The 12420-nt window shown below is 43.3% G+C and overlaps 1 long non-coding RNA gene across 1 annotated transcript; it reads left to right on the top strand.

Moving 5' to 3' along the window:
• The first annotated feature begins 49 nt into the window (after positions 1–49).
• LOC148221470 (uncharacterized) lies at positions 50–5292 on the top strand. The gene is made up of 2 exons (XR_015807895.1): positions 50–410; positions 3915–5292. It is a non-coding gene; the product is annotated as an uncharacterized LOC148221470 (long non-coding RNA).
• Positions 5293–12420: the final 7128 nt, after the last annotated feature.

Raw genomic sequence — 12420 nt, forward strand, 5'->3', positions numbered from 1 at the left:
GGCCGAGGCGCGGGTGCGTGTCCCGGCGTGCCGCGCGCGCCTCCCGGCGTGCACTGCGCGGCCGCGCGCCTGAGGGGGCGGCCCGGGGACAGCGGGAGAACCGCGAGTACCGGACGCGTACCGGGGACACACCGCGGGTACCGGGCACGGGCCACGGAGGTCGAGCACGGCAGCAGTGGCACCGGGAAGACGAGACACCGCGTGTACACCACATCGCCCCCGGCCTCCCGCAGGCACCGGGCGCTGTAGTGCATTCCGAGTGTCCCTTCCCAGGAATCCCTTCCTGGGACAGCTTTGTTTTAGTGAGTGACCTTGTCCCGCAGATCTGGAGTCACCAGAGTTGAGAGGAACGTTCCGATCTTTTGTGTCAGGGGAGTTCTCTGGGGTCTCCGCTGTGCATATCCCACAGGGTCAGTATAGCAACGCTCGCACTTCACACTGGAAACTGAATGTTCCCATAATCTACAAACTCCATTCAGTTAAATCTCAATATGTCCTTTGTTTAGTATCTCGAAATGGTAGCTCGTGATGGTAAACTGAGGCACAGACCACCGGTGCTTTAACCCATGCCCTCACAAGAGGTGGCACAGCAGAGCCTTGGCACTGCCTGTGCCAGCTCCTGTGTGACCAACAGAGCCAAGCAGCTCTGCCAGCACAGCAGGGCACAGCCCTGAGCTGTGCTGGCAGGGAACCTGCTGCAGCCCCACGTACAGTGGCCACAGCCACCTCCAGCACTGGCAGCAATGCCGCGAGAGTGGGGCCACACAGCTCTCTGAAATGCTGACCCGAGGGAAGAGATAATTCCATGTGGAAAACTATCTAGACAGCAAAAACAGAAAGAAACTTGGAGGGACACTGAAAATTTCGTAATCAAAAGCTGTACAGTCTTATCTGTTACTCCTGCAAGTAGCAGTGAAGATTACTAATGTAGGAGTTATGTAATGGATCTCTGTGTTTGTACCCAGGGCACCTGAGGGTGCTGGTGTCAGTCTTGCCCTGTGCTGGGCCTTGGACCTTGCTTGCTCGTATTTATTTTGTACAGGAATAGACAAGACAGGGCTGTGCATACCCTGTGCACCACACAGGCACTCCTCAGAGTTATTTCATAGACAACATAAGAAACACAGGGGACTGAAATTTAGGGGAAGACTTTAAAATGATTGCCCAAATTGCCTTGGCTTTATTTACATCTACTTGCAAAGCAGGTAAAACTGCTTTGACAGCCTCAAAATTCTAATATTTCAAGTATTTTGGGGTGCGGATTCAAGTGATAATTAGCATCTACCCAAAAAATTAAATCTGGTTCGCAGGGATTAATGAATTTTCCAGAGATTTTTAGGACACTAGTATTTTATTCTCCTTTTACACCTGTCCTTCCCTGTAACCAGTGCTTGATACTAGAATGGAAAAGAAGTCCCAGCTGCCAGCACACCTGAACCATGAGGAGTCTCAGAGCCCATTTTTTTTGATCATTTCCTTTATTGCCACCACGTACCTTGATAATAGCAAACACGGACCCTGTGCCTCAGTGGGGACAGGCAGATCCGAATTGCACAGCTCCTTCTGATGTCAGCTTCAGTTTTTCCCCTCAGAATATTGCTGAAGGTGGTGTTTGCAGCTTGCACAGCTCTGCTGCAGTGTGAGCCAGGCTTCTTCAGGGGAGTTTTTGCCGTCTGGGGTGGCACACACAGCACTAGCTACTACAGCCAGGATTATGATTCCAAACGTTCCATCAGCCCTTGCCACACACTTCCTGCTAAACACGGAAACTGGATTCATTGATAATTCATATGTTGCCTCTGAATGAAAGTTGTCATTAATATTCTACACGTGTACGTGTTTGTGTAGCAAAGCACCTGCAGTGACTGTACCACTGCACCAGCTCCTGTACACATCTCACGTCCGTGGTGGTGCCTGACCTACAAAAGATGTGAGCTGTTCCAGCACAGAGCTCTGGAAGAGAAAGAGTTGCATGAAAATGCCTCCACAGATTTGAGCTGAAAGATCAGTGCAGTTTTAGGTCGGGACTGAATTCCAGTGACACAAATACTGTCATTACAAGGTGCCTAAGCACATACCAAAGGAAATTAACTTCTAGCTGTGTCTTGCAATTCAATTTAATGAGTCAATGGGCATGTCTACCTGTGTCATTAACCCTGTCACTGGGATAAATCACAAGAAATGAGCATTTTTTCTTCTTTTTCTTCACTAGTGAATAATGATTTCTCTGTGGCTCAAGCAAGACTCTAGAACTGCAAATTTTTCACTTTATTGTTTTTAGAGGTGGAAAACTTTTAGAAATTCCACTCTCAGTACTCATGTGGCCTTTCCTCTACATTATAACCATAAGGAAGAGGTATTCTGTAAGTGTGTCCCACTCTGCATGACATTCTCAATAGCATTGAAAAGAAGATAAACAAATCCTGTCTCTCAGGTTCTTGTATGGGGAGCCTTGGCCCTGTGCAAAGTCTTCCCTTGTTGCAGTAAAGTTTTTCACTGAAGTGAGCCCCTTTTCTAATTTAGTATGAAGGAAAAGAAAATTAAATTTTCAGCAAGTGTTCCTGTTTTACTGCTAAAAGTGGCCATGCCTGTTTTTATTCCATTCTGCATCTCACCTGGACTGATGATCACACAGAGCTGATAAAGAGTTTATGCAGCTGTTGATGATGATGTGTTTCTGTATTCAGTAATTAAAATTAAAAGTCTTTGATAGCCCAGCACTATTCCAATGATACTGCTTTTACATGGTTCCTTCTCTAAACTCACCTGTTCGTTCTTCTCCTAGAGCCAAAGGATGAAAGTCCAGGTACAAGTAGCATTTCAGCCCCTTATCAGTTCTGTCTGCACTGGTGTCCCCTGACAGCCCTTATCCAAAGCTGACTGCTCACCCTGGAGGTGCAGCCATGGGCCTGGCTCCCTTGCTAGTCCCGGCTTATCTGCTGGTTCCTCTGTGGTTTTGTGAGGTTGTAATTGGTGTCTGCTTGGCCTCACATTCACCTTCTCTGTCCCCATACAGCCAGTGGGATGTTAAAAATATCCTTTCTCTCTGAGACTGTGAAAGTAAGTGTTGCCTATAATAACCTTAGTAAAGTTTTTAACATAGGAGTATTAATTGCAGGTATTTGTTGTTAAACAAGTTGTTTTCTGTTCCCAGAATTTTAAAATTTATGAGATTATATTATTCAAGGATAAGTATGCTTACCTAAAAACTTTTACTCAATATTTTTAGTGGATTATTTCTTCAAAATGTTTTTCTAGGTTACAGTGAAGGCCAGTGACATGCACATTCCAGTTAAAAGGATGGTAAAGTAGTGCAGAGATAATAAAGCATCCACCTTTTAATCTAATTGGGGCATGCACTTTTGCCTGCAGAAGCTGCACATAGTTCTCATACCAGTGCTGCAGCTGAACATGCAGGTTGGGTCATCATAGGCTCTCATAGCTAACCAGGATCATTTGTGTATTAGTACCTGATTTGTGTAGAAAACTGCTGCAAAGGTATTCGGGATTGGATACATCGCTCCTGGCTCTCCCAGATGTGCTGCACAGCTGCAATTCAGCAGTTTCATGGATTCCAGCACAAGCCTTGCTGTACCTCAGCATCCTTGTCCACCCAAACTTGCTCTTTAAATTCTGCTTTTACAGCACAGACCTGTTGTTCAAGATACTGTAAAACATCGGGGAAGTGTGGCCTCTGCTCCGTAGGTGCTGCAGCATTCCAAACACAACTTTATGGGACAAATTATCTTTATTTAGTCAATCCGTGAATGTCTGAGACAGATGTTATCCACTATGTGATTCCTTGATAGATGTAGGAGATGGGAAAGGTCAGGCAAGGGCTGCAGCTGGGGCTGTGCCCCTGCCTGCACTCATGTCGTGTCTGTGGCGGTGTCACACCTCTGTCCTGTCCGCAGGTGCGGCGGGGCGGGGCCCTCCCGGCCCGAGGAGCTGCGGGGGATGCACTTTGCTGCCGAAGTTGTGCAGATGCTGCACCGGAGATGTGCAACTACAGGCTGAGGTATGCAGGGAGCCTGGTCAGTACCTACCGGGAGATGACTTTTAATCTTACATGTCTTCTAAACAACGATATAATTCTGAGCAGAAATACTTCTTCTTACAGCAAAATGAATGGTCTTTTCCTAAAGTACGGTCTGTTAGCTGACAAACCTGCACCTGCTTTAATAAACTGAAAGTAAATCTCCCATTAAAAACAGCAACATTTTACAGCAAATCCAAATTCCTTTCCTGTTCAGAAATGTAAACACCATACCAATGCTTTAGTTTTTTATATTTTAGAATATTTGTTATTACCAGAAAATGAAAATTGTCTATTAGATTAGAAACTCTTTTTTCTCAGCAACATCGTGAATGTTACTGGTCTAACTAGAGGGCTGAAAGGTTGAAATAGATGTGTGCTGAGAACCCCATCAACTTCTAAAAAGCTAGCCCAGGTTTCTTTCCAACAGGACAGAATATTGCAGCTTCCCTACAAGGAGGAGGTAGGTGGCTCAAGTGCTGTGTGATTCAGGGCTGTAAGAATGCACCACCAACAACCATGCATGGATATTCACACGCCCTGATCAAATTATATGTTTGACACATTCTTAAACTGAACCTTTCTGCAAGCAATTACACATGTTAGTGATGCTGTGATTCAGTGTGGTGCTGGCTGATGATGAAACACTGCAGGGCTGCTCCTCATGGCACCAGGAAACAGGAACCTTCGTTTGCCTTTTTACCACTGGCTTCCCTCTGGAGAGCAGCTGAATGAATATTATCTTAAATGGTTCTGAAAGAAGACAACTTAGAGACATCACCTGTTGCAGTAGGTGTTTTCTAGTAAGTGTACTGAAAATTGTAAATGGAAGAAAAATCCTGAGATAAAAAACCTTTGTCAGTCAGCAAAGACACAGACACGGTGTGGGACAGAGCTCTCTTGGCTCTGGGGGCTGCAGCTGCTGCCCAGGGGAGTGCAGCAACTCCAAAGCACAGAGGCAGTGAAAGGGTTCCTTCAGCCATGCACGAACAGGAACACTGCTGCAGTCAGTCCCAAGAGGGAGGGAAAGGGGAGGAAGAAGGAATATCTGTCCATTTTTGGAAAAGTTACAAATTCTTAACACTGATACACTGTGATGTCCTGTCCTTTGTCCTCTCAGGAACTTCTCTACTTTGGAGCAAATCATTTCACATCTCTTGAATACTTGTTAAAATATTTCCAATGCCAGTATTATTCATTCATGGTTATGAGGTCTGTTTATATTTGTGCTTCAGTAAATGTCACCATAAAAGTAATATTATCAAGTATTGGAAAAAATCTTTTTTGCAAACCAGTGGTGAAGCTCTTGGTGACTGTGATGGAATTAATCATCCTACTGGTCTGCAGTGTTTACAGAGAACAGTGGGTATGTCTCCAGAGTCTGCTGGCTGAAGAGCTCTCTCAGACATTTGGTGTACTTCTGTTATTTATTCTAAGCATCATTTAGTGCCCTCAGCGACCTTATTATGTTTATACATATAATTAGAAAAAGATACATTTTTGGATGTGACATTTTTTACCAGGTTAAAAATACACTTAATTAAAATTTCTTCAGAAAGGATCAATTGTCCCTGACTCTCCACTGGATTTTCTGTATTCATTCCAAATAGGAATTTCTAAACAAATTTCATCAAACTAATGTGTATTACCTAAAAAATTGATAAAAGACTGAGTTCTGTGGTTTTAAGAGCTCTCTATGAAAACGGGAATAGAACTTTACCTCAAGGTAAAAAATCAGCATCCAACCATGACATAAAAGAGTTTGCAGGCAAGACTTCCACTGGTGGCCATTAGAGCTGCACTGTAAGGAGATTGGAGTTATGTAATAGAACGTTTTAATGAATAGTTTCATAGTTCAATAAATTTTCTATGACTGGGAGAGACATGGGGCAGAGTGGGCTCTGAAGATGACAGGACATGATCTTCACAGTATTCACCCTACATTTAATACCAGTATTCCCTTTTACTTAGCCAGGAGTGATCCACAACTCGAACCAGGAACAAGATGTCACACTTGAATTATAAAAATTGTGGTTGTGAAGTTCAGTTTGTTCTTATTTTAATCCATCTTATTTTTATCCTTGGTTAGAAATGGTGTTAATAAATAATGACAATCTGTATTTGGAATTGAAGAAGATTTCTAATTGAGAATGATTTACTAATTCTTAAAAACGTTGGAAAGAACTCCTCTTTGCTTCATTTACAGAGTCCCAGTAGATTTCCATTTGGCCTGGAGAGTTTTCTCTGTCCCCATTTTCAGGCTTCATTGCATTATCTGTATTCACTGCTTTATCTCCTATGGCATCTTCTTCATTATTAAGCAGCGTCTGAGAAGGAGAGATTGGATTAGAACAATTTTGTCATTTTACGGCACAAGACAATACAAAGTATCTCGTAACATTTTTGACATACTGATAAAGCAGATTCTTTGATATGAACTCTAACACATCTGATATGTACAGTCCTCTGATATGTTGTATTTGCAGAGCTAGTCTGTGATTTTTCAAAAACCTACCAACCAATCAATTTTCCTCTTTTAAGGACTCATGGAGGAGGATGTAATGCAGCCAGGGATGCTGACCTGTCTTTAAAAACTGAGAACTGCCTAAATAAGGAGCTTGAGTTTGCAAAGTTGTTTTTTCCCGTAGCAATATTTCCTAGGATTCTTTTTTCTAAGGACTTAGAATTAATCAGCCTGATGGTACATAACAGCTGAAAGAAATACCCTTTGTTTTCTAAGTTGCCAATGTAACCATAATTAAAAAAAAACCAACAAAAACAAAACCAAACCAGACAGTGTTGGGAAGGGCAACTGATTGACAATGTGCCAGAATAATGGAGTTAGGTAAGGCTGTTAGGAAGCAATTAAATTATGGCAAGACGGTAATAACTACTATGGGAGTCTGGACTGTAAAATTTTCAGCTGTAATACCTCAACAGACAGCTCTGAAAAATTTGCCTTTGTGCCACCTGCACATCTGTAGGAACAGGCATGTCCAGTGCTGGTGAGTGCCAGGGGAGGAGCTCGGTTCTGGAGCACTTGTGTGCAGTTCCCAGAGATCACAGAGCTTCTGTTGCAGAAGCAGGAAGAAATTAGGCTAAGAGTTACTGTTGTGTATTGAAAAGGAAAAGTAAGTTATGAGGAATAAAAATGGACTCATTTGGGGAAAACTCCATCTCTTACTTTGTCTGCCTGCTCAGGAGACCTTCACCTTTTATTTTCAGGGTGCTCTGTTTGCCAGCAGAGCTTTGAGAAGCATTCTTTGAATGCAGAGAGATAGCTGTAGGCAATGTCAGCAACACAGCTTTTATTTTCATTTTCTTGACAGAAAAAGACCAAACTCTGAAAAAGGTGGTGATTGCATTTTAATAACCAAGAAATCAAGTAAGTTTCAAATGGCTAAAAACAAATTCTCCAAGGAAAATAAAACAAAAGCATTTTCACCTTCAGCCTGAGAGATCGGCCTTCAGAGTATGTAACCTGCCAGGTTCTGGGTTCACCATTAGGTACTTTGTACAAACCACCTTTTTTAATTCAGGGTGGTTTTCCCACAAGAGAATCTTTCCATGCTCCAAGTTAATTATGTTTCTCTCCTCTCGAGTTTCTTTACTACCTAGAATTTTAAGCTAATGTAGTCTATTTTAGGTTTTTTCAAGTGCTCAGTGCTATGATATTATGTAGTAATCTAAAAAAAGATTATTAAATCTGAATACGGGGAAGTAAAGGACAGCTAGGGATCATTTTAGTTCTCACAGAACACAGTATCTTTGGGCTGGCTAAAATAGTAGTCGTCAAGTAGTCCTGCTATGCATAATGTGTACATTTTAATGAGGTGAGTTAATCCCTATGTTCTAGGAACAGACTTTGATAGTATTATCTGTCATTATTTACAAAACTGTATTAATTTGGGTGCACAGAGCTATTCTGGTTAAGGAAAAACAGTGTTTTACAGGACAGTAAAACTGAGTTGCTTACAAGCACTCGGCTCCAGTTGGGATCAGTGTCAGCGGGGTCTGCTGTAACAGGGAGAGGGCACATACTCTCCTGAGATAATGCCAGATGCTGAGGTTTTACAATAAATCCCTTGCCCCACAACTTCCATCAGCCTTGTCCCCAACTGGAAGTCTTCAAAGCCTGTTAGCAAACAGCAACAAGTGTTCTACTGACACCTAAGATGGGGAAAATAAAACACCAGCAGTGCTAAATGTCACGCTTGGAAATGGCAATCGTACATGTTCAGCAGCCCATTACCCACTGAAGATTTACAAATAATGTGGGTCCTTGCTGGGGGATGCATCACCAGTCAGAAAATGGAAAGCACTGAGCTCAGAGAGAGCAGAGCCCCTGAACAGGCAGGCAGGAGCCTGTGCCAGTGAGCTGTTACCTAATAGCTTGGTGATTCAAGCTTGGATACAGTGTCAGAGAGCACAAGGGAGCCTCTTGTAGTCCAACTGAAACTGAAAATCAACGAAAATGACTCTTTGGGTTTTTTTTTAATATTAGCTATCCAGTGTTTATGTGAGCTCTGAGACATAACGGGGAGCAAAGCGGAGCTAAGCGTGGCTGTAAAGCCAGAATGGAGAAGTGGGGTCAAATAAGCAAGCAGGAATCTTTCTAGTGTCAGCCTTGAACAGTGAGGGCTCCATAGTCCAGATGGAAGGTGCTGGAAATGCAGAGAGGTCAGCAGGTGCACTAAGAGCCAGGTGCATGGCATTGCCTTTTGTCACCGTGTCCCAAGGGAGCATTGGAGTGACCTGAGAGACAACTGCAGTGGTGACTGCAGAGGGGAGTGATGCTGCTCTATGGGAGGAGGCTTCAGGAGGGCAGGAAAGTTCCTTCAGTGGCTGGTGGTGGTTGTGATTTGGCATAAGTGCTCCTGACTCACCCATAAATTTGTGTGAAGATTGTCAGTAATTTGGGCTCACCAGGTAAAGGACAGTAAAGGCTGCTCAGGGGTAGTCAGAGATGATGCTCATGCTGGTAAGGGCTCCCTAAAAAGCAGTAAGAGTTTCTTGAAATCTTCTCTAGCATGGATGCAGGAAAATCAGTTGTCCAGGTGAAAAAAGGTTAAAAATAATGTAAAGACAGCAACTTGATTAGGTTAGCATTCATGCTTGCCTTAATATCTAAAATGCCTCTTCGTCCTTCTATAAGCTTATGGAAAGCCCCCCCTGAATTCACTTGGAGCAGGTCCTTCAAGGTACAAATGAATCTTTGGTTTAAAGAAGGAAGTAGCACCAATGAATACAGCCCAGCTCCACGCAGGGGTCACATTTCTGTGCAAAGATTTGATTAGTGAAGTACATTCTTTTTAGATCGTTTGTAATGGATGTAAGAGCTTGACATTAGCTACTTACTGTATCCCCAGACCAGACTAAAACCACTGTGGGACCTCCTTATGGTACACTGGAAATGGAGAGGAAAATGTGAGGACTTGTAGTAAGTCCTTTAAGACCTTGTAGTAAAATTAATTTTCATGGAGTTTGGGTTGTTTCACTGAGTGACACCAACAGCACTCTACATTTGTACTGATTTCTTTTTGTACACTTCATTCTTCATTTTCAATTGTCTTGCTTCTTGTGGAGTAATTTACATATATGCAAAATTAATGTAAAAAAATAAAATCAAACTTGTGGCCTTTCTCACTACGATTTTGCAAGTGCTAATAATAGAACAGGGTGCAAGGCAAGTGGAGAATCTTGCCTTCAGGCATGAATCTGATTTCACAGCAATTTTTGTCCAGTTCATTGTTTTGATGTTATTCTTAATTTATCAGTATTTTTACTAATGAGAAAAGTACTCAACAAACTGCACCATTCAGAAAGTTGTTGTGCAACAAAACAGCTAATGCACATTTTAATCTGGAGTGTTGAGAATGATGGTGAGAAGCAAGACAGGATGGAGTGGGGGTAGGGAACTTGGAATAATTCAAAGAAATTGGAGAGAAGGCAAGTAGCTCATTTTATTCCCATTTACCAATTAAGGCAGGATTCTGTGTTCATCCATCGTGGCAGACAGAGGGAAGGAGAGGAGGGTGTCGTGAGTTGGGTGCTTGGCTGTGAGCACAGCAGTTGTGATGGGAGAGGTGAGCACAGCAAAAGAGAGAAGTTGCTGTTGGTATTGACAGTCACAGAGTGTCTGAGCAGGGCAGTGATGGGCTCAGCAGATTGTAGCCCCCACATTAGCCAGGTGGCCAGGTCCCCACTCAGCCTGCCAAGTGAGTTGATCATGAGCTGGGAGCCAGACAGGGTGCCAGGTGGCCAGGTCCATCCCTCAGCATCCAATTAACAGTGACACTGGCTGGGAGGCAGGCAAGAGGGCAGCTCTGCCACGGGGACAGGGAGCATCACCACACCACCAGTCTGGGCCATGGGCAGCTCCAGCTGCTTCCCATTTCTCTAGAAAACTTGGGCTTCTCGAGACTTTGCTTTGAGTAGTTTTGGTTGGTTGGTTTGGGGACGGTTTTTAAGCAGTAAAGCTGTCTAAATCTTCTGGATGTCTCAGTGTTATTCTTTTCCAGCACTTTCTCCATGGCTCAGAGCAGAGCTGTGCTGTGAGCAGTGGTCTGTCCACACCAGGAGGAGATACCCAGGTCATTTAACTTCCACACTGCACTGGAGTACTGATCCCGTTTAGGGAATGTTAGCCCGTGTCTGGTACTGGGATTGTGGCACAGGTGGAACATGCCTGATTATACCTGAATTACTTGACAAGAAATAACATTCCACTTAGTTCTTATCAAGAATTTTAGAAATAAGAACAGTTTTCAAATTCTGCTTTTCACACTGATTCAACATTCAGTAAAGGCAATTGCCCTTTAAAGGTTTTTTCACCTCAGTGGGTAATGCAAGATGCTCTTTATTATTTACACATTATTTGATGGGTCTGCTTTTCCTACTCTGACATCTGTCACAAATTTTCCATAGCTTTAAATGGAAGTATAAAATTCAAAGTTTATTGTGATTATGTGGATATAATGGGCTTAGAAAGACAGGCAGGATTTGGGGAGATGGAATGGCCCAGTGAGGTTGTTGTTCAAATGATCCTGTTTGTTGGGATTGTCATTGTCCACAACAGTGGCTCTCTGGAGGCAGTGCACGTGGTCTCTTCTCAAGCCTTACTGCTGTGCCATAGGAGCAAAGCCAAAAATTTTTGAAGTCTTGTCTACTCCCTAGAAACCAGGTTGTGACACGTAAGTAGAGAAAATTTGTCAGTTTTATTCATATGTTGTGAATACATAGAGGTCTTCCTCTTGTAGTATCTTGCATAAGTACTAGGGTATTAAAAAAATTAAAGAAAGGGGAGTATTTTAAAATTTATCTCTAAGCTTTTCATAGGCTGAAAATAGCATTCCACCTTTAGACTGGCAGTTATGGCAAGATAAACATTTCAGAATGAGGCAAATGGACTGGCTGAAAGTGAGATAATAGTTTATAGGAATGGAGCTATTTATAGCCTGCAGGATGCAGAGGTTCAGCCCCATGACTCACGGTCAGCACGGGGAAGGTGCTCTCAGGGGAGAGGAGAGGCCTGGCCAGCATCTCCGAGCTGTGCTGCAGTTACACACGTGATAAAACTGACACAACCATGGCACGGCCTCGTGTTCTACCTGGGCAGCTGCAAATAATGACATCTAAAACTCACTGGCCAGGTACCAGATCAGTCACATCTCACTGATTTGCTATATATGAGTGCAAGGATATGCATGAGACAATTAGCTGCATCAAGCAGACTGTTTAAAGGAGAGGGTGACGTCTCCTTTGGCAGATGGAATTCAACAGACCAGTACTTGTTTCAAGTTCTCAAATACTCTATTTGTTAAGTCATGTAATACTTCTCTGTGTTAGATTTCTCAGTGATGAGGCAGGAATAACAGTTTTGATCCATAACTCCTTAAAGCCGACGAAATATCCCAGCATTTTTATATGAAGGGGACAGTAACTGATATACTGTGATCCTGAGTTGACTCAGAGTGGCCCTGTGACCTTGTGTTAGCCTCTCTCACTAGTTTCCATGGCAAAATGGAGCTAACAGTGCTCAATTATCCACTTTATCTACTAAATAGGGTTAAGACTGGGGATGTTACAACCATTTAATTACTCTTTGTAATGAGCTCTGAAGAGAAGTGACTAAGAGCCGGTGGTGGTGGAGTAAATCTCACAGCTGCTGGCTAAACTCTGTGTGTAGGGTGGGAGGCACGGGCAGCAGCAAATGCCGATGGTCAGTCCCCACAGGCTGTGCAGTGCCAGCACACCCAGAACACCCAGAACACCACACACAGCACACACAGCACACACAGCACACACAGAACACCCAGAACACACAGCACACACAGCACACACAGCACACACAGCACACCCAGAACACCCAGAACACACAGCAC

This window comes from Sturnus vulgaris, chromosome 21 (assembly GCF_052056855.1).
Source record: "Sturnus vulgaris isolate bStuVul1 chromosome 21, bStuVul1.hap1, whole genome shotgun sequence".
Classification (NCBI taxonomy): Eukaryota; Metazoa; Chordata; class Aves; order Passeriformes; family Sturnidae; genus Sturnus; species Sturnus vulgaris.